At 36.8% G+C, this 22,921-nt stretch overlaps 1 protein-coding gene and 1 long non-coding RNA gene across 2 annotated transcripts in view; one reads left to right on the forward strand and one right to left on the reverse strand.

Moving 5' to 3' along the window:
• Positions 1–8,127, reverse strand: part of LOC145243933 (uncharacterized) — a 409,975-nt gene extending 401,848 nt beyond the window's left edge. The window contains exon 1 of the mRNA XM_080107058.1: positions 7,973–8,127. The gene's annotated coding sequence lies outside the window, so the exon portion shown is untranslated. The remainder of the gene's footprint in view (positions 1–7,972) is intronic.
• LOC145243934 (uncharacterized) overlaps positions 4,450–22,921 on the forward strand; it is a 102,355-nt gene continuing 83,883 nt past the window's right edge. The window contains exon 1 of the long non-coding RNA XR_013862973.1: positions 4,450–5,003. This is a non-coding gene — a long non-coding RNA (uncharacterized LOC145243934). The remainder of the gene's footprint in view (positions 5,004–22,921) is intronic.

Genomic DNA, 22,921 nt, shown 5'->3' on the forward strand with positions numbered 1-22,921 from the left:
AAAGAGACATTAATTCTGGCACTTAAAGCCACTGAAGATGTCAACTCGAAGAAAAGCAAACATTTGTCTCCCTTTATTTCAACTGTGAAAAACATCTGATGTTGCGTTTTTTTTAATCCTTTCTTAAAAAAGTATTTTATTTAAAAGGACATGGAATATAAAATATAAATATTAATATAAATTCTTAACAATGAAGAATGGAAGTACTCATTGAATAGTATTTTTTTATAGTTAAGTGATTTTTTGGAATGTATATATATATTATATATATATATATATGCCTGTGACTAGATGTTTCACACAGAAAGAGGACTATGCCAACACCGAAGGATAAAGCACTGAGGCCCCAACTAGTCATCGTCAAAACTGACGGACTGCATGATGATGATATATATATATATATCATCATCAAAGGAAGTTAAAATTCATTGATTTTCTTTAAATCTTTTTTAAAGAAAACCAATTTAAAAAAAAACAAATATCGCATAATTTGCTATTAAATCTGTTATTTTTTAAAAAATTTGGTCTTTGCTCCTTTAATTTAAAAAAAAAAAAAAAAAAATAGGGTTTGAATTACATTTTTCAAGTAGTTATAAGCTTCGAAAGATAAGTTTAATTATTCAAGTTTTTATCACGCATTTTTAATGGCGATTTCTGACACTGCTACCTCTTCGGATGTGGCAACAGCATTCCCATGCGTTAATTACCTCTTTCTTCCTAGAGAGGGGGAGGGATTATTGCTTGTCGGAGGTGCCTCTTATGGGAGGACAGGTCGATCGCAACAGTTTTGCAAACGTCCAAAATTCCCTTCTTCTCTCCAACGGGATGGAGGCTGAACTCTCACGTCAGATCAAGTCTTACAGAAATATATAAAGTTGACCACTCAGACTTGTGTATACTTGTTATATTGAAGCGGTTAACTTCCAAAATGGCTACCCAATTTTATTGACTAGTTTTGTTTTGTTTTTTTTCTGATTATCCAAGCGGTGGCAAAGCAAATTAAGGTGCTTATTCAGATTGGTACTTATGGCAGCATTTAAAATTAAAGTAAATACAGAAATCTCTGCATGATGTACCTACTAGTTATGGAACGAAGATGAAAATTTAAAAAAAAAAAACATGTAATTTGATCAAGTAGATTTTTTTGTAAAAAAATAAATAAAATAAAATAAAAAATAAACTGTTTTAATGAGGGTGAAAAAAAATGAAATCAACAAATCGGTAGACAAGGGCGGACAACCCTAATGTACGTGAAACCTGTAAAAATAATCACTGATTATCTCCCCCTATATTTTGTACAGATCGAGGCAATTTTTAAAAACTATTTTTTAATCTAATTTCTCATCCCTGTCTCCTTTTGAGATAAGGGTAAGCTCTCTACATAGTCGGTTTTAATGTGGGGAATCTAGCTCTCCCTCAAAAGAAAGCACTCTGGATGGGTGCAAAAATTTGCCCATTATCCGACCAGTCGACATTCCAAAGGCAACTGGCCATACCTCCACTCTCCACAGCCGAACAGAAATATACTCCACTCCGGCTTGTAAGTCAATAGTTGCTATTCATCCGTGCATGGAGTATCCTTGCCACATCCGAGTTAGTGCATCTACTCACTCAGTGTCAAATATAATAGGTCCCGGACTATTGACCAAACTCCAACCTCTGTCATATTGCATCCTTGTACATGCTTTACAAATAATTTAATGTTATGTGCTCTGAACAACTCCTAGCATTTGTCCCCTCGACATACATACTCCCGATTAAGCGGCAAAATTCCACCTCTTCACTGTTGAAATCTTTAGATGTTGGAAAGCCTACTTTAATAGCTTCTTTCATCGGACTGATAGACTTTATAATTGCCTCCCTATTTCCCTGACTGTACTGACATTCAGAAGTTTTAATGTACCATGAACAAACATTTTGCTACTCAACTCCACACAGTCCCCCGTTACACACGAACCCAAATTGTAGCCTGTTACGTTCCAAGTGATAACATGCCTTATTTGGGGATATACAAGATGCCTTCAATAAGTTTCCAGACTTTTATTTCCGTACAGGCATTTAAAATTATCATAGACTCTTGAAAATTCAGTAGGTTATTGCTATACATCTTATGAGATGACTGATCAATCTTTATGATTTCAGGTTCAAATGAACAGCTACAGAAGGAATTGGAATACACCCTACTAAAGCCTGATTGTCACAGCTGGTGAATTTCGAAAATGCAATCTAAACGTGAGGACACATTAGAAGAATGATATGTAATAAAATTCTGTTTTAAACTTGGAAAAAAATGACACAAACATATGGAATGCTTCATACTGCTTTTGGACCATCTTGCATGAATCTAGCATCAGTTTTTGAGTGGCATAAGAGATTCAAAGAAGGTAGAGAGTCTGTGAGTAATAATGAGAGATGTGGGAGGAGTAAGGAAGTCAGAACACCAGAGTTGATTGGCCAAATAAAGAATTTCATGGATAAGGATTGTCGTGTGTCTATAGAGACAATAAGTGCACAGTTTGATGCCAATGTGGAAATGTACACACAATTATTTGTGACAAACTGAAAATGCGGAAGATTTGCAAAGTTAATCTCAAGAGTGCACCATCCTGGTCACAGACTATTTGATCAAGATGCGGATCAAGACAGTTCTTCACCCTCCCTATAGTCTAGGCCTTGCTCCCTGTGACTTTTGGTTATTCCCTAAGCTCAAGGAAAACCTTAGAGGCTGTCGTTAGGAGACAATTGAGGGGATGAAAGAGGCTGTGACGAGTCATGGACATGCTCACACAAGAAGACTTCTATAGGACCTTCCAGAAGTAGTTGGAATGGTAACCCAAGTGCATTGCAGCCGAAGGAGATTACTTAGCTTCAAATAAATATCAATTTTAGACTATATCAATTAGTCTTATTTTTGAAAATATTTACACAAGAAAATGAAATTGAAAACAATCCACATATTTATATACATTTTTGGTTATATTGAACTTTTCAACTTTTTTTTTTTTTTTTTTTTTTTTTACATGGAGGTCACCACTTATCAAGGGCCAAAAGCCACTCGGAGATAAGGGTTATTGCGTGTACAGTAATCAATGGGATAGTATTGTAGTAATCGTTAAGTATTGGAGATTTGATAAAGTGTCTTAAGGGGGCGATTCATCAGGAATTTGTTTATGTTGGACTTGAAGACATCCAATTCGTAGTCAGGTGGGAAACAGGCAAACGGAAGAGAGTTCCACAGGCGTGCACTGCTAAGTAAGAAACTTTGTTCATGTCATCTATGTTTTGATTTAGGCACAGATAAAGAGTAGGGAAAATTACTGACAGTGGTTTCAGCTAGACGGGTGCTTTTTGTGAAAGATTGGCGAGGGGCGGGAGGCAGAGATTGGAGCTCGGAGTTCTAAAATGTAATAATTATTGTACCTATTTACTATGCCCCCCCTCCCCACGGGACAGAGTTAGACACCAGGGTTGTTTTTTTAACGTGGAGAAAAGGTACAAAAATAAAAAAAATTGTCTCAGTCGTGAAGGAAGGACTGATCCTCCACCGAAAGAGAACAAGAAATGGAAGTGCAGCATCTGAAGAACAGATGGTGTTTATTTGCTCCCCCACCGAGCAAATTAGGCACAAGGCCGATTTTTAATGTGAGGAGTGAAGGGAGGGGGAAGGGAAAAAGGGGACCAGCTCCCGAGAGGTGGGAAATGGGAGCTGGTTAATGGTCAGGCATGTGGGGTTGCCCCCACATCTGGTCTTTGCTAGTCATAGCTAGTCATAGCTTGCAGCATCTGCCGGAACAGATACTACACTTTGATCTTGACCAAAAGGCGAGTTGAATCGACTTCCTCTGAATGAGAAAGTGTCAAGGGAATATTAAATACACATGCGGTCCCCAGTCGGTTATATATCGTAATAATTGCATTAAATTGCTACGGTATAACAATTGAAGCAAATGTTTCGAGGATCAATCATGTATCGTTTTATGTTGTGATACCATCTTTTATGTTATAACGTTTTGAGATTCAGGTCATGTTTTAATGTCGCATTTTAGCTGTCTATCATTTTAGCTGACACGAGTGTGTCTATTGTTAACAGAGTTTACGCCCATTTTTTTTTTTTTTTTAATGATAATAGAATGGTGTTTCATTCGAAGCCATCTTAAAGCTCAAAAGTTCAAGATAACCCAAATGAATATTTGTATAATACTCTAACCAAGAGATTGACGTGCATATCGTTTTGGTAAGTGACACTACAGAAACTAGAAAAGATATAACCATGAATGAATATTCTACTATCATAACTACAAATGGTCGTGTTTTGTTTACGATTACTGTTTCCACTTCACTTCCGGTTACTCCTCCACATGTTAAGATTTTTTTGTTGTTGTTGTTTTTTAATAACATTATTTAGAAAAGCCTCTTTAACAGAATGGGGGGGGGGAGTCCTTTCCTTTACTTATATTTTATACTTTCGCCGAACAGTTCAATAAGTAAAAAACATACCGTAAAAAAAAATAAATAAATAAATAAAATATAAATAAATAAATAAAGGAGCAACCGGAAATGAAGTGGAAACAATAATCGTAAACAAATGAATTGAAGATTAGACGACTTAGGATTTTTCGAAAAGGCGAGGCAATGAAAAAAAATACATAACTATGTTAAAGATTATCATACGCTAATAGTTAAAATCAATTTAATATTACGTAACGTTTCCGGTACTTATGCAGAGAAGATACCGTGCTATTTTTATAGCATTTTCAAGTTAAATTCAAGTTTTACGGTATTGTTTATTAAATTGTTAGGTGAAAGTACAGAATAGTTACAAAATACTCTCCCCTAGCCCTCCCCTCACCAGGTTAAGAATGGGTTTCTAAATAACAATATTTAAGCACGGCACCTTTCTCTGCATGCGTGCCAAGTTTCTATTAAAAACGAAAAGAAAAAACTCCATCAGCTGACGGCATGATCGATACAAAACGTGGAATGGAAATAAAGTATAACGAAAAGTTAAGTTTATTTTTAATAAATTATAAAATAATTTAAAGAAATTTGGTCACATATGTGAAAATATTATATATATATATATATATATATATATATATATATGGTATATATGAAATCATTTGGATGGGGGGGGTCAAGACTTTAATTGGTAACATATACATATATATACATACACATAAAAGATATTGTACTGGTATTTTATTTTCTTCAATTTAACCAAACCGAGGAAGTCTTGAAATAAAAACGAAACGTTGCTGTGAACATATATAATTTGGTTTGTTCCCTTTTCATCTCTCCACACACACAAACCGAATTTCCCCTTCTAATTAGACACGTTAAACGGTTATTAGTATAAAAACAAATTTAAGAAACGAAAATAATGAAAATAAAGTTTTTAAGTGCAGCCAGCCTTTCTTCTTACGCCATATTTCGACACGTGCACGCAAGGTTTGTTGTCCTATTCGTAGACACGTTGGTAAAAATGGAAACGGGTCACAATAATATATTGTATATCATTCGGATTTCCCCCGAGACTTTATAGAAAAATAGCACATCTCAAATGGGAATGTACCAATTTTAAACAATGTGCCAAATGATGATAATAAAAATAATAATAGAATGTATTGTTTAATCATAGAATAGTGAATTTGATTTTTAAGCTTAAAAAAAAAAAGAAAAAAAATGACTTTAATTCTAGCCAAAATATTTATTTGAAAATTAAGTTTAAAGTTTTTAAAAACATTTTTTTTTTCGAATTTTGCGAAAAACAAAAACCTTTCAAGCAAATAATAATATATATCCTTTCCATTGAAATTAAATGTTTTTAACTTTTTTTTAAAGTGTTTTTAACATGTTTTATTAACTATTTGCTCTTCTATATATATATATATATATATATATATATATATATATATGGATACAAAAATGGCAGTAAAAAAAATGGTAATTTTTTTAAATTCTGTACATTACGTTCCAGAGTTTAAACAAGATTGCGCTACTTTTGCAGTTTAGAAGGCCGTGCTACTGCTAGGCTTTTCAAGTTAAATTCGATTTTTACGGAATCTTTTGTAACTAAATTGTTACATGAAAGTACAGAATAGTTAACAAAGCTGCATCCACACACGCATCTCAATGTTATAAACAGGTTTCTAAAAATAAAATAAAATGTTGGTACTTGTGCTGCATCAGTTATTTTTTTTTTTAAGAAACCTATTCGTAACATGGGATGGGGGAGGGGTCGTTTTGTAACTATTTTGTACTTTCACCTAACAATTTAATAAACAATTTAATAAACAAAAATATCGTAAAGATTGAAAATATTAAAAAATAAAAATAAAGTGGTAACACAAGCACCAAAAAGTTATTGCGAGGCGGTGGTGAGTGGTGCGGCGGCTGCGGCGCAGAAAGTACCACGATTTCAAAATTTGAAAAGATATACCTGAAGAAGGTCGGACGTGACATCGACCGAAACATTGTGATTATCACAGCTAAAAATGGCAATAGTAATACAAACGTGTGGGTTTTTAACAGTATTTTGTACAATTTTTTAGTTTTAACTCATTTTCCTAAACGTCACGTATTTAACAGTCAGCTCGCCGCCATTTGTGTTTTTCACAATATATCGATTAAACGTTTTAGAGCGAGTACTACGACACTACGTAGAACCATTAAAAACTTTTTTCAGATATGTAGAAGAGTAACTTATCTTGCCTTTGATAATATTTGTTATATTTTTATTTTTTGACCAGTTTTTCGTATCTCTGTGGATTGTAATACAAACCACAAATTTACTAAGCCTTATCCAAACTTATAAACCAAAGTCAAGTAATATGGTTCAAGTGTGTTTCTAAAAAAAAAAAAAATAATAATAATAAATAAAATAAAATAAAATCTATCAATGTTTAATTACAGACACATGTACTCGGTCAGTTAGTACAGGTTTAAAACTTCGCGTCATCCTTAAAAGAAAAAATACGCATACGTTAGAAGACAAACATTAACTTTTGCAGATTGGCTGTTCTAACGCTGCAATCAACTGGGACACTTTACACTGGAATGTGACGTAGAAACAAATACACACACACATATATATATATATATATATATATATATATATATATATATATGTACTAGGACACGTAATATAGAAAAGACTTTGGATCTAAATTATTTATTTAATTTGTTTCAAAGTAGTACTAAATTTTTCGGTCAAAAACAAAACAAAAAAATAAAATAAACGGGTCATATGATTTTGGTGTTATTGTTTAACTTTTACCTAAATAGCAAGTTTTGTCTTACAGAAAAAAAAAAAAAAAAAAAAAATAGCGACGAAGCAAACGGATGCACTTAATTTATTTCCTAAAATCTAAATGTGATTATTTTAATTTTGGAGAGAGGTATCTTTAAGGGCGAGAAACTAAATTAAGCAACATCAGTATTAGTAGTGGGTCGTCGTATTTCATTAAAATAAACGTTCGCCACTAAAATACGGAGGCTCCGCTTGGGATAGGGTCATATATATTGTTCTTATAATCAGGTTAGAAATACAATTGGTACTTAGAACGGATTAAAGGGGCGGAAAACAAAACAGCGAATTTGCGTGGACGTAGGCAGAAAACAATAACAAAACAAGCTGGACACAATGTGGGATTTTTTTCGCGGGAAATGTAGAAGTGGACATTTAATTTTAAAGTTGCTTAAGAGAAAAAGAAAGAACATAGTTTATAGAGAGACAGATGGGAGGAGTGCTCTAATAAGAGAGATATAGAGAGTAAAATAAAGAGAGAAGAGTAGAGAGGGTAATGAAAACCCTGACAGGTTTGAAGATCATGTTTTTTTTTTGTTTTTTTTTGTTTGTTTTTTTTTGTTGTTGTTTTTTTAGGTTTTTTGCCACGTTAAAAAAATATTTACATCCTCGTTGCCCCGGGGAGAAAGTAATTTGGAGGGATAGTAAATAATTTATTCGACTTACCTGAATATCAAATCAGTTGAGGTTTTAAAAAAATATTTATTGTATGTATTTAATCGCTCGGAGAGTGATCCTAGCTATAAGCTTGACTGACGCATACACACACAACATTCGCCATCGACTCTACCGGAAGTTTGCAACAAACCCCACGTGATTACGCCCTTTGATTAGTAACCAGACAAGCACTTAACTCCCTTCTTATTGTTCAAATACGTCCTTCATATATTTTATTTTAATGAATAAATAAATAAACATTTACTTATCCTAGACTTACTTATTCTATATACATCGTTTTTCCATTTTTTTTATTCATTAGCGACAAACTTTTTTTTTTTGCGCAAAATTGATTGGCCTTTCTTCAAAAACGAAACAGAAGGACAACTTTCTTGTTTTTTTTTTTATAAACTTCTTTTTGTTTATTAAGCAAATAAATAAAAATGAATAAAATAATAATAAAATAGAGAAAAATATTTAGTTAAATCTTGTAATTAATATGTGTGCATATACATATGTATGTGTGTATATATATATGTGTGTGTGTGCGTGTGTGTGTATATATATATATAAATATGTGTGTGTATACTTATGCATATATATATGTGTGTATATATATATATACTTATGTATGTATATATATGTGTATATATATACTTATGTATGTATCTATGCATATATATATATATATATATATATATATATATATACATATATATATATATAATCATCCACATGCAGTACTTTCGCTGTTTCACAGCTCATCAGTGCAGCTAAACAAGCAGCTACCTCAAGCCAAGATCGAAACCTGATCGCACAAACGATCGCTATACGGCTGCTGTTATGCGGGGAGTGAATTAACAATGTTTTGACATTGTCCAAATATCTAAGCTCAGTTTGTTTACACAAATAGCATTGCTTCATACGCTAATGGTAATTTGTATATCATTTCCCAGTATATTCAACCGAACATAGGGAGCACTATAGTCTTTTAGTACAGTACTGTTTTGCTGTTGCACAGCTTATCAGTGCGGCTAGACAAGCAACTACCTCAAGCCAGGATTGAAACCTAATCGCCCACACGACACTTGGAGCTTCTAACTGTTGCGCTATACGGCTGCTGCTATGCGGGCAGTGAATTAATATTATGAATAATTATATATATATATATATATATATATATATATATATATATATATATATATATATATATATAAACTGGACTCCCACTGCATTGAGGGATAAGGTTTTTGAACCAAAGGCTAAGGGTGAGGTAACCCTGATGGAAACCTCCAGAGGAGCTTAGGCCCTGTTGACTGCAGCATTAATGACCCACCGGCGTGTGGACTACAGTCTGGTACCCAGTTACCTAAGTCTCAGTCATGGGTAAATGGCATTAAGGGGGTAGAAGGAGCTCCTAGAAGACTTGGTGAAAGCAATGCTTCTAGGAGAGAACAACTCTTAGGAAAAATCTGCAGTCAAAGCAATTACTGGTCATCTTGGAATGGCTTGTCACTGGGTTACTATTGCAGGAGCTTAAAGAGTGGCATTGTGGCATTATGTCGTACAAGCGCTTGTCACTTTAATACAATGATATACAGATGTTACTTGGGATCTCTCTTTTTATCTTATATTTTTTATTTAATGTATTTATTTGCCACGAAAGCAAATTAAGCACAAGGCCGTTTTTTAATGTGAGGGAAAACCAACTCCCCTAAAAGTAAGGTAAAAAATGGGCACTCTGGTTGTGACCAAAAATAATAAATTGTCACAGTATAGAGGGTTTCCCCTCCATTGACTGGTACAGATTATCTTAAGTTCAGCATCTGCAGAACAGATGGTATTTATTTGCTCCCCCACCGAGCAAATTAGGCACAAGGCCAATTTTTAATGTGAGGAGTGAAGGGAGGGGGAAGGGAAAAAGGGGACCAGCTCCCGAGAGGTGGGAAATGGGAGCTGGTTAAAGGTCAGGCATGTGGGGTTGCTCCCACATCTGGCCTTTGCTAGTCATAGCTGGTCTTTGCTAGTCATAGCTTGCAGCATCTGCAGAACAGATACTACACTTTGATCCCGGCCCGAAATATCTTTTTATCTTTTATCTGTCATTCATTTCTACTGCAATTCCTATGACGATGGAGGAGTGGCAACGTATACAGACCTGACCAGGCGGAAGTACACAGTCATTAATCTGCACAGAGGGGACAAGAACCCTATCTTAACATCATTGTTGTGCCTTCATATGACAGAGGCCAACACCAGTGGGGGTTCCTGTGACTGAGCAGCCCTATTCAGGGAGAGCACTGCTCACCCAGAGTCTTGTGAAAGTGCTAGAAAAGGTGCACCAAAAATTGTCTGTCATACTATCACTGGTTAGTCTCCTGTGGCTACCGGTGGTTCATGTAAGCAGGAAGAAAACAAAAATTTATTTTCAAAAAGGAGTAAAACTCAACATGCGATTGGAAAGTAAATACTCTTCTTGATAAAGGGTCATCATACTGTCCAGAGTGCAAGACAACACTTGTCAGTCCAGAACTACGGCGACTTAATATAGATATTGCTGCTCTATGAGAAACCCATCTGAGAAGATCAGAAACCCATCTGAGAAGATCAAAAGATCAAATGATAGAGGTATCATCAGGCTACACTCTCTTCTGGATTGGTAAACCAGAGGGTGTCCGTTGAGATCGTGAAGTCGGTTTCACAATTAAAACATCCTTGTTTGATACTGTGGAATTTCCTTCCAGTATCTGTAACCGTATCGTATCATGAAACTTTGTATTCCTCTCTCACACAACAGATTCATCACTATTTTTTCAGTCTATGCACCAACTCTTCAAGTGAATGAAGATGACATCTTATGTTTCTATGAGTCTCTGCACTTTATTGTTGTATCTAAACCTGTCGTCCTTGGTGATTTTAATGCCTGTATTGGGAAAGACTATGAGATCTGGAGTGCTCTTGGCTACTATGGTATCGGTACCATGAATGCTAATGGTCTTAAGCAACTAGAGCTGTATTCAGAATTTAATCTTGCTATCTGTAATACTTTTTTCACCATAAACTGAAGCACAAAGCTACTTGGACACATCCACGTTCAAGGCATGGTGACCTTATTTACTTAGTCATAACTCGAAAACGCGACCTTCGAGATGCATAAACTGTTGGTGTCATGCGCAGTGCTGAATGTGACACTGATCACAAGTTGATAAGAGGAAAGTTTAATCTACGAATCTGTAAGAAAGTTCGTTATAGTGGCATTAAGGTAATTAACCATATTGGTGTCACAAAGTTAAAGTTGCCTGAAGTTCAAAAGAGCATGGCAAAAAAGCTTGATAATCTTACATTTGATGGCACATGGGTGAATTTCAAGACTCAGGTTTATTTTACTGGTGCTGAAGTTCTTGGCTTCAAAAGGAATAAGAACAGGGGCTGGTTCGGCGACAACAATCTTGAGATTAGTCAATTGCTGATGAATAAACAGGCTATCTATTGAATCTTTATTTCATGAAAATCATTCTGATCATACAACTAATTTGCGACAATACAAAGAGGTCAAAGCCACATTGCAACGTGAGCTAAGAAAAATGAAAAACCAATGGTGGATGAATATAACAGAGCAGATCCAAAAGGCGTTTGATACAAAAAATTCAAAGGAATTTTATGGACTTCTGGACCAAGTATTTGGTTGTCCTACTACCTCTTCAATATCTCCCTTGATGTCGAAAGATGGTTCTATTGCCATTATGAATTCAGAAAATATTTTGAAAAGATGGAAGGAGCACTTTACTGATGTGTTTCACAATCCCTAAGCAATGGATGCTGATGCAATTGACAGCCAATGACAATGTGATGTTGTATCCAGAATGAATCATTTACCTAGTCTGGATGGATTTAGACAAGCCCGTTCCACGGCAGACATCCTCACTGTAATCTCTGAACGCATATACCATTTACTGGACAAAGCGGGAGAGGGAAGAGCGGTAGCTCTAGATATATCTAAGGCTTTTGACAGGGTATGGCATGAGGGTCTCCTCAGGAAGATTAGATCTTACGGTATCACTGGTAGAATACTTAACGTAATTAAATCCTTCTTAGATAAGAGAAAAATCCAGGTTGTCCTCGACGGTCGTACATCTAAACAATATGATATAAATGCGGGAGTACCCCAAGGATCTATCCTGGGACCTCTGCTGTTCCTGATATTCATAAATGACCTCCCCGACAAGATTGCCTCTGAGATGGGGATATATGCTGATGACACCACACTCTATAGCAGGCACGACAGGAAAACAAACGAACATATATCTAAAGTAATGGCAGAAACACTAGAGGATGACCTCCAATCAGTAGTGGAATGGGGACAAAAATGGATGGTCACGTTCAATGCCACCAAGACAAAATTGGTTTCATTCAATAATTACAAGAAACCTTCTCTACCACCTATAGCAATGGCCAACGACTCTTTATCTGAGAGTACGTCTCTCAAGCTCCTTGGCCTAACGTTCACTGGAAACATGAGTTGGAACAGTTACATCAAGGGCATTGCCAGGGCCGCTGCAAGGAAGGTGGGCTCTCTCTACCATGCTAGAAAACTTTTAACACCCGAAAGTATCCTATTCGCCCATGTATGGAGTATTGCTGTCATATTTGGGCCGGTGCATCGGCTACTAGTCTCTCGCTCCTTGACAGGGTTCAAAAGAGAGTCGCAAATCTGATAGGCCCTAAACTGGCATCAAAACTTCAGCCTCTGTCCCATCATCGAAACGTTGCATCCCTCTGCCTGTTCTACAAGTATTATAATGGTGAATGCTCTGAAGAACTGCAAGCACTTGTGCCCCCACGACGTGAACACCCTCGACAGACCCGACAAGCTGCAAAATCCCACCCCCACACTGTAGAGATCCCTAGATGTAAAAGATCCTTCTACTCCAGTAGTTTCTTCCCCAGAACTGCTAGACTTTGGAATTCCATTCCGGGTCACTGCTTCCCCAACTGTACTGACATGCATAAGTTCAAGTGCAACGTGAACCAACATCTCGCTGCCCTAATCCCTACATAGTACCCCAGTAGATGTTTCCCCTGATAGTAGCCCCCTACACCAAAGTGGCAATGTGCCTTGTTTGGGGTGAAAATGTAATAAAAAAAAAAAAAAAAAAAAAAAAAGGTGCAGTTGGCTATTGCACAAGTTAGTGATGGCAAAGCACCTGGTTTGAATGGTTTTCTAGGGGAACTTCTTAACATTAGAGGTGTGAATATTGCTTTTGCTATCCTTGGTTTTGTTGAGATCTGGGCAGGTGGTCCCTGTTTAAAGGAAAGGGATAGATACCATGGGATCATGCTGCTGGAAACTGCTGGGAAAGTTCTCGCACAATTTCTATTAAACAGACTACTGAAGGATGTGTGTCCTAATGCTATTCCAGAGTCACAAACTGGCTTTAAGTTTGGCAAGGAGACTACGGATATGATTTTTTTTGGCCTGGCAAGTCCAGGAGAAATGTATTGAGCAACAGATGTCGCTGTATCAAGTGTTTGTGGATCTGACCAAAGCATTTGACACTATCAACAGGAATGCTGTGTAGCAGAAATAAATAGAACTCTTTTCTTGTGCATCAGTGCCTCCCCTGACTGTGCGATATGGCACATACTGACCAATCAGAGGCATAGCGCAGGGATCTTCCTTAACCCCTTAAGGAACTATAACTGCTTCCGTCCCGGACGAGAAAAACTCTACCCTTTTCCAGCGAGACGTCAAAGAGAGCGGACCTGTTTCCTCACACTCTCTCTCTGCCTACACCGGTATCTACAATTCCCACTTGGGATTAACTACCAGGCAAAGGCAGACGAGTTTTATCCTAGCTATATCTAAATGGCATCATGTCCTTGCTTCAATAAACCTTTTCCTTGCAAGTTTTACAAAGTCGTTTGTTCGTTTATTCAGTAGCTTGTGTTGAAATATTTATTTTATTAGGGAGTGCCCGAAAAGCATTAACTCAACTCTCTAAAATGGTGACCCGACGTGTACAAAAGTTTACTGAATGGCGAGCCGCACTTCTACCCCGTCTAAGCAAGGAAAGGGGCGGCGAGCAGAAATTCCTGAAATACTTTCCTCAAGAAAAGTAATACTACGGACAAACTTCACACCTCTGAGAAGGATATATATATATATAAAAAAAAAAAAGAATTTGTCACGGAAACATTTTTTTTTCTTCGTCACCGTATAAAAAAAATGAAAAAAGAAGACATTATTTCCTGCACCAGACCCTTTTGACCTGCGTGGTGGATATCCTAGGAAAAGAACGCGAGAGACACGGATAGCTGTTCGTCATAAATGACTTGAAAACCAAAGTGACTAAAAGGTTTTTTTTTCACCCTCCTCCTGGGGAAAACGACACCAGAATGCACACACATGCGAACAGGAGACAAGTAATTCGAGGGACAGTTAATTCTGCGAAACAAAAGAGAGAACTTTTACCAAAAAAAAAAACAAACAAACAAAAAAAACACCCACACACACATATTGTCCATTTTTTTTTTTTTTTTTTACCACTGCTCTTTTGAACCATTTTTCTAGTTTATTTTCTGGTAAAAAAATTTTTTCTTGTTTTTTTTTTTTGTTTGTTTTTTTTTTTTACCACTGCTCTTTTGAACCATTTTTCTAGTTTATTTTCTGGTAAAAAAATATTTTCTTTTTTTTTTTTTTTTTTCTTTTTTTTTTTTTAGCCTGTTAAATATTTTTCTTATTTTTGCCTCTGTCTAAATATTTTCCCTTTTTCTCATGTGGTCCTCCGATAATGTCTTTCTAGTATCCAGATAGTTTATTTATTTATTTATTTTTTGTGTCTATTTTCCTCTTAAAATGACAACATTGCCCGCCTTTGCCGGTGACGTTCGAGTTTGGTTTGCCCAACTCGAATCATATTTTTGCTGCGAACAACGTTTCGGAGCAAACACAATTACATATTTTATTTAGTGCTTTCCCCGCGTCTTTGACTCCTGTTGTCAAGGACTTAATAATTGACATCCCTCTTAACGCTACATATGACAGCATAAAGCGAAAGGTTCTGCTCCGGACGTCTGTGTTGGCAGAAAAACGTTTCCAGACGTTAGTACATGATGAGCATTTAGGGGACCGCAGGCCAACAGAGTTACTCCGCAGAATGAGGGAGCTGGTAGAAGATGTCCCCCCTGACAGTACCCTAATTAAGCAGCTTTTCTTTTCAAGGCTGCCGGCGCAAGTAAACGCAATACTAGCGCCTATGATAGAGAAGCATTCCATCGATGTAGTTACAGCGTCGGTGGATAAAGTAATGGATTTTGTGAGAGGGCCTACCACCGTGGCGATCCCTCAGCAACAGGCTGAAGTACCCGCGGGCCCTGCGGCGGATAGAAAGGTAACACAAGAAGCAACATTGGTGGCTATACTTACAGCCATCGAACGCCTCACATTCGCCCCGACGCCACTACAAGAGCTGTTCACCATCCCCACATCACCGCCGTCACTCTAGGAAGCCAGAACTATGCTTTTATCATAGTCGTTTTGACAAGGACGCATGGCGCTGTAAAATGCCCTGTTCATATTTGAACCAGGGAAACGATTGTCTGGAGAACTGAGCACGGCACATTCTCCACAGACCACCCACAACCGTGCCTATTTTATCATTGACTCCTTATCCCAAGCACGTTGCTTGGTTGATACAGGAGCAGCTTGCAGCATTGGGCCCTGAAACTCCTCACAGAGAAGCCGCCAGTTTCAGCCATCACACTGCAAGCGGTAAATCACTCCCCTATCCCCACATACGGTCAAATTTCACATTCTCTGGACTTGGAATTATGGAGAGACTTTACATGGGTTTTTACCGTAGCGGATTTACCTTACCCCATCCTAGGCATGATAGACGCTAGTGCAGAACTTTCCGTCCCTGGCATAATGCAAAATGTCCCATCTATCAGCCCGGTATTTTTCATTGCCGCTTTAAATGATCCTTACCACGAGTTGTTACACTCCTATCCGGAGTTAATAAACTTAAATTTTGTGGTGTGCAAACCCACGCACACCACAAAACACCACATCGAAACCACAGGTGCTCCTGTGTTCTCACGTCCTCGTCACCTCCCTGCTGATAAACTTAAAGCAGCGAAGGCTGAATTCAATCATGTGCTAGAGTTGGGAATAATACGCCCCACATCCAGTCCATGGGCTTCCCCTTTACATATGGTCCCAAAACGTGACGGAGATTGGCGTCCGACTGGGGACTACCGACGACTCAATGCCATGATGGTACCTGATCGTTACCCAATCCCACATATACAGGATTTTGCTTCCTCGTTGGATGGTTGTAAGATCTTTTCCAAACTAGATTTTGTCAAGGCTTACCATCGAATCCCAGTAAATCCGGCCGACATACCAAAGATGGCAGTAACAACTCCATTCGGAGTGTTTGAATATTTAGCTATGCCTTTCAGTTTACGTAATGCCGCTAGTACTTTTCAGTGCTTCATGGACAAAGTAGTGCATGATTTGGACTTTGTCTATAACTATATAGACGACATTCTTGTGGCAAGTGCGTCACCTGAGGAACACGTTACTCACCTCCACCTACTGTTCGAATGGTTTCAGCAATACCAGGTGAGGATTAACCCTGGTAAATGCGTTTTTGGTGCTTCGTCACTAGTTTTCCTGGGCCACATTATCAGCCCAGACGGTATATCTCCGTTACCGGAAAAGGTGAAGGCTCTGCAAAACCTTCAACCACCTACTTCACTTCACCAACTAAGGCACTTCCTCGGTCTGTTGAACTACTACAGATGCTTTATCCCCCACTGTGTGGATCTTCTAGCTCCTCTTTCTGATCTTTAATCTCACTTAATGAGGTCCAGCTTAAAGCTTTCAATGAAGTGAAAACAAAACTAGCGACAACATCTTTACTTGCACATCCTGTACCCGATGCCCAGTTTTCACTAGTCGTTGATGCAGCAGGCACAGCTGTAGGTGCAGTGTTGCAACAGCAGCACCAACAACAGTTACAACCTCTCGCATACTTTTCGCGACAACTGAAACCGGCAGAACAACGTTACAGCACGTTTGGCTGTGAACTGCTTGCAATGTACCTAGCAGCGAAACACTTCCAACATTCACTCGAGGGTCGTCAATTTGTGATCTACACTGATCACCGTCCGCTTACATACGCACTTCGTTCTAAGCCAGACAAATATTCTCCCCGCGAAACACGCCACTTGGATTTTGTTTTGCAATTTACCAGCGATATCCGACATATCTCGGGTGAGCAGAACGCAGCAGCAGACACCTTGTCTCGCCTTTCCATTAATTCTCTGTCCTCACCATCAGATATCGATTTACAACAGATGGCCTTAGACCAGCCTAGTTTGGACACGTTGGATCCATCATCACCTGAATTTGTGACTTGCAAATTTGCATACCTGCCCGTACCTACCTCGGACACGCAGATCATCTGCGACACCTCAACGGATTCACCTCAACCATTTGTTCCAAAGACTCATCGTAGAGTTGTTTTCGACACTTTACACAACCTGGCACATCCCGGATGCAAAGCCACAGTGAAGCTGATTACAGCTAGATTTTTCTGACCAAATATGAGGCGCGATATCACTGCCTGGACACATTCCTGTGTATCTTGCCAAAAGTCAAAGGTACATGAGCATATCCGTGCACCCCTTGGAACATTCAGCACCCCAGACACTCGGTTTAGCCACGTTCACATAGACTTAGTTGGACTTTGGCCGGTCAATCAGGGATTTACGTATCTCCTGACCTGTATAGACCGTTTTACACAGTGGCCTGAAGCCATTCCCCTTACAGACATTTCGGCTGAGTCTGTAGCGCGAGCCCTTATATCAGGCTGGATATTGCGTTACGGAGATCCCACCACCATCACCACTGATCGTGGCATACAATTCGAATCCCACCTATTCCGGGAACTGTCCAGGATCCTAGGGATCACACGCATTCAGACAACGAGCTATCACCCAGCTTCTAACGGGATGATAGAACGCTTCCATTGCCAATTGAAAGCAGCATTATGCGTTTACCCTGACCAACAGCGATGGAGCGAGTACTTATCGGTCGTCCTTCTTGGCTGTCATGCCTCAATCAAAGAGGACCTGGAATATTCTGCAGCCGAACTAATCTATGGAGCACCTCTACCATTGCCAGGTCAGATGCTGACCCCGATAGAGGATACAACAACTGACTCAGCTCTGTATGTCAACAGACTACGAGCCTATCTCAGTAAGCTACCACTGATGCACCCTAGGGAACAGACCATAAAATCTTTGGTCCCAAAGGACATATTAACATGGACCCACGTGTTCCTTAGAAAGGACGCAGTAAAAGCTCCCCTAACTCCACCCTACACTGGCCCTTATTGCGTGCTTTCACGCACTGATAAAACTTTTATCCTTGACATTAGTGGTAAAAAAGAGACAGTTTCCATAGATAGGGTAAAAAGAGCTTTTCTGGACACATTAATACATGAGCCACACATTCCTCCAACATACACACAGCATCATCATACACCTGAGGTAAATGCTCCACATGAGAACAGTTATGTGACCACTACACGTAGTGGCCGACAGGTACATTGGTCAAAGAAACTATGTAAGACTGTATATTTCTGTTAAAAAAGAAACTTTTCTTTCTCTCCTTTCTACAAAAAAAGAACGTTTTATAAAAAAAAAATATTCCCAACTTTTTACAGAAAATTAAGAACATTTTTTTTTCTTCATAAAAACAAAAAATAACGTGAATAAATTGACATTTTCATTTAATTTTTTTTTTTTTTTTTTTTGCTATTCGTTCTGCTACCTTTTTCTCTGTCGGACCTGTTTCCTCACACACACACACTCTCTCTCTCTCTCTCTCTCTCTCCCTCTCTCTCTCTCTCTCTCTCTCTCTCTCTGCCTACACTGGTATCTACAATTCCCACTTGGGATTAACTACCGGGCAAAGGCAGACGAGTTCTATCCCAGCTATATCTAAATGGCATCATGCCCTTGCTTCAATAAACCTTTTCCTTGCAAGTTTTACGAAGTCGTTTGTTCGTTTATTCAGTAGCTTGTGTTGAAATATTTATTTTATTAGGGAGTGCTCGAAAAGCATTAACTCAACTCTCTAAAGTTGTCTGGTTGATCTTTATTAGAATATTCAAGGAACTGCACAGGGACATGAAAGCTTAAGTCTCCTTTAATAGAAAATTTACTGATGAAATCCCAGTTGACAATAGTGTCAAACAAGGTGATATTCTTGCCCCTACTCTGTTCTCTATATTTTTTTCTGCTCTACTTGCTCAGGCGTTTTGGGATTGTAATAGGGTGTCGTGTTAAAGTATCGGACCACAGGCAGCATTTTTAATCTTAGGAGGTCTAATGCCAGAACCAAGCCTCATCATGTGTTAGTTAAGGAGTTACTATATGCATATGATGCTGTTGTTTTATTGTCGCACACTGAGGCTGATATGCAGCATATAATAGACCACTTTGCTGGTTCCTGCACTGCTTTTGGTCTGAAGATCAGTTTGTCTAAAACAAAGATGATGTTCACTTCTACGCCAGAAATGACTTATGGTAGCTTTGGTCTGAGTGGCAACACATTATTATTATTATTATTATTATTATTATTATTATTATTATTATTATTATTATTATTGCTATTGTTGTTGTTGTTGTTGTTGCTGTTGTTAAAGAGAGAGAGAGAGAGAGAGAGAGAGAGAGAGAGAGAGAGAGAGAGAGAGAGAGAGAGAGAGAGAGAGTTTGTCCAGACTACCTTAATCTGATAATCTACTTAATGTAATTTTATTTATTTTAAAAATAAAGTTTCAGTGGATGTTCGGAATAGAAAATGCTTCATGTTTAAAGCATCTAAGCAATGAAATTCTCAAACATCGAATAATACAAAACTACCCATCAAAGCTGCACCCACTTAACCACAAATAATAATCCGACTCCTCACGGTACCCCCATTGCGTTTCAGTGGCAGTGTGCCTGGTTTTAGAGGTGAATAAAAAAATAAGCCGTTTTATATTTACTTAAAAAAATTTTCGATTAAAAACAGGAGAGAAGTTAACATGATTCGATTATTTTGATAAACTAAAATTAAGGTTTAATGAAAATGAATGAAAGTTTAAATGAAAAGAATTGATCAATGTGTTTTAATTAAATTAAATCAATAAATAGGTTTTAATGAAAATGAATGATAAAACAATTTTTAATGTAAATAGATAATAAATAAGTTTTAATAAAAATGACCAATAAATTAGTTATAATGAAAACGAAGGATAAATAACTTAATATAAATGAATAATACATAAGTTTAAATGAAAACGATTGATGAATGTGGTTTAATTAAAAGGAACGATAAGTTTTAATGAAAATGAATAACAAATAAGTTTTAATGAAAACAAATGATAAATAAGTTTTAATGAAAATGAATGATAAAGAAGTTTCAATGAAAACAAATGATAAATAAGTTTCAATAAAAATGAATGATGAAAACGTCTCAATAAAAATGAATAACAAATAAGTTTCAATAAAAATGAATGATGAATAATCAATTAAAATAAATGATAATAAGTTTTAATGAAAACAATTGATAAATAAGTTTTAATGAAAACAATTGATAAATGGGTTTTAATAAAAATGAATGATAAATAAGTTGTAATGAAAATGTATGATAAATTTAGTTTTGATGAAAACAAATGAATAATAAGTCTTAATGAAAATGAATGATAAATAAGTTTTAATGAAAATGAGTGAAAATAAGTTTTAATGAAAACAAATGAATAATAAGTTTTAATGAAAATGAATGATAAATAAGTTTTAATGAAAATGAGTGATAATATGTTTTAATGAAAACAAATGGCAATAATTTTCACTGAAAATAAATAAATATGTTTTAATGAAAATGAATGTTTATAAGTTTCAATGAAAACAAATGATAAATAAGTTTCAATGAAAATGAATGATAAATGTTATACCGGCCTTCCTTAAACAGAGGAATTTACACCGATTAGCACTATAAATAGCGCTAGTAATGCCAACATCGGCGAGAGATATGCGACTGCACTTCAACTGCTAGCCGAGTGCCCAACAGATATACACGCTTTCCTATCTGTGTACAGTATTGTTAATACACTTGTTCCTTAACCGAACCTCAACTTGATTGTTCTTATTTTCACTGTTGTTCCACGCCACAACAGATTGGCGACAAGGAATCGAAACGACCATCACTGCAGAGAATCACCAAAAGTGATTGAAATAGATTCATAAAATCTTTACTGCAGAACACCTTCGTCGTCATTTTAACAGATATTTGGATACACAAGGATTAACAGCGGATTAATTACTACAATAGTAATTTGGCAACGGGGAAAAAACTTGCTACCAAAATCAACAGCGAAAAACGCGAATGTTGTCAATTATTTAATAATTGAACACACTTACCAAGTGTTTTAGAAAGGGAAAAAGGGTTCATTTTTTTTCGACCAGAAGCCATTTTTCTTATGGTAAGAATTTTCTTCTGCAAAGTTAAATGTCCAAAACCAACTAGCAAATACCGTGTAAGCTTATTGTTATTTCGATAACATCTGGGATTTGAAAAAAAACAAAAACACGCTTGACTTTGTCAAGAGAAAAAGAGACAGACCGTGAAAAATAATTATTCGCGTACGTCATTTGTGCTTAGCAAACACGTAAAGAATCAAGTCATTTTTTGCAAAAGACAAAGAAGGTAAAAAAAAAACCCCAAAAGAACTAAAAGTTTCTCATACGAATTCGGTGGATATTTTAAGCGATGGATTTTATTTTTGCTACGTAAAAACGCGTGCAAATAAAAAAAATGTTAAACAAATGTTCAAATTAAGTTACAAAAGGGCTGGTAAACTGTTGTTCTTCAAACAAAGAATTGGGAAAGAAAACTTGGTTGATTTTTTTTTTACTAAATTTTTTTTACTTAATACAAGCGTAAATTGTAAACTGAATTCATATGATGGATGCAGAATTCAAAGATTCACTGTTGGAATTGTTCCAATTCCAGGCAGAGCAAAATCTCAAAAGCAGCAAATTCAACAACAAGTAGAAAGAGAAGAGAGATTTAAACAAGCATTTGAAGAAAAAATGCTTCAACAAGAAACGCTTTGAGGAAATATTGATGAAAACACAGGAGGAAGAAAGAAAAATTCTGGAGGCGACACAATTAACTAAAGCAAACGATAATCATAACACATTTTCTCAAACAACCGTGTGGGCCGCTATTGCAAATTTCAATTATAATCCAGAAGACGATGTCACTTTCGTCCAGTACTATAGATGATATGAGGATATTTTTATATCGGATTGTGGTACCTGGTCAGACACGAAAAAAGTTAGGCTTTTGCTAAGGAAATTGGGAACAGCATACAAAGTTTGTGAATTTTATTGAAAGGAAATTGGGAACAGCCGAGCATACAAAGTTCGTGAATTTTATTCTTCCAAAAAAGACCAGTGAGTTGAGCTTCCAAGAAACAGTTACTCTACTTACAGACCTGTTTTCTGCAAAAACGTCTCTTTTCCATAGGCGATATAAATGTATGAATGTTACTAGAAGAGAGGAAGATGACTACACTACTTATGCAAGTATAGTGAATAAGCATTGCGACGATTTTAAACTGGAGGAATTATCATGGATTTAAAGTAAAACAGGAAAAATGTACATTTTTCATGCAGAAAATAAAATAGTTGGGGCAAATCATCGATAAACATGGAAGAAGATAGATCGAGTGCGATAAAAAATATGCCTGCTCCAGAAAATATTGCGTCTTTACAAAGTTTCTTAGGTTTGACAAATTACTACAATGTATTTGTGCCAAATAAGCATAAACTAAGGTCGCCTTTAAATGAACTGTTAAGGAAAGACCAAAAATGGGTCTGGATGCAAGAGTGTGAAGA

Source organism: Euprymna scolopes, chromosome 22 (genome assembly GCF_053919585.1).
Source record: "Euprymna scolopes isolate OS-2025 chromosome 22, ASM5391958v1, whole genome shotgun sequence".
NCBI lineage: Eukaryota > Metazoa > Mollusca > Cephalopoda > Sepiida > Sepiolidae > Euprymna > Euprymna scolopes.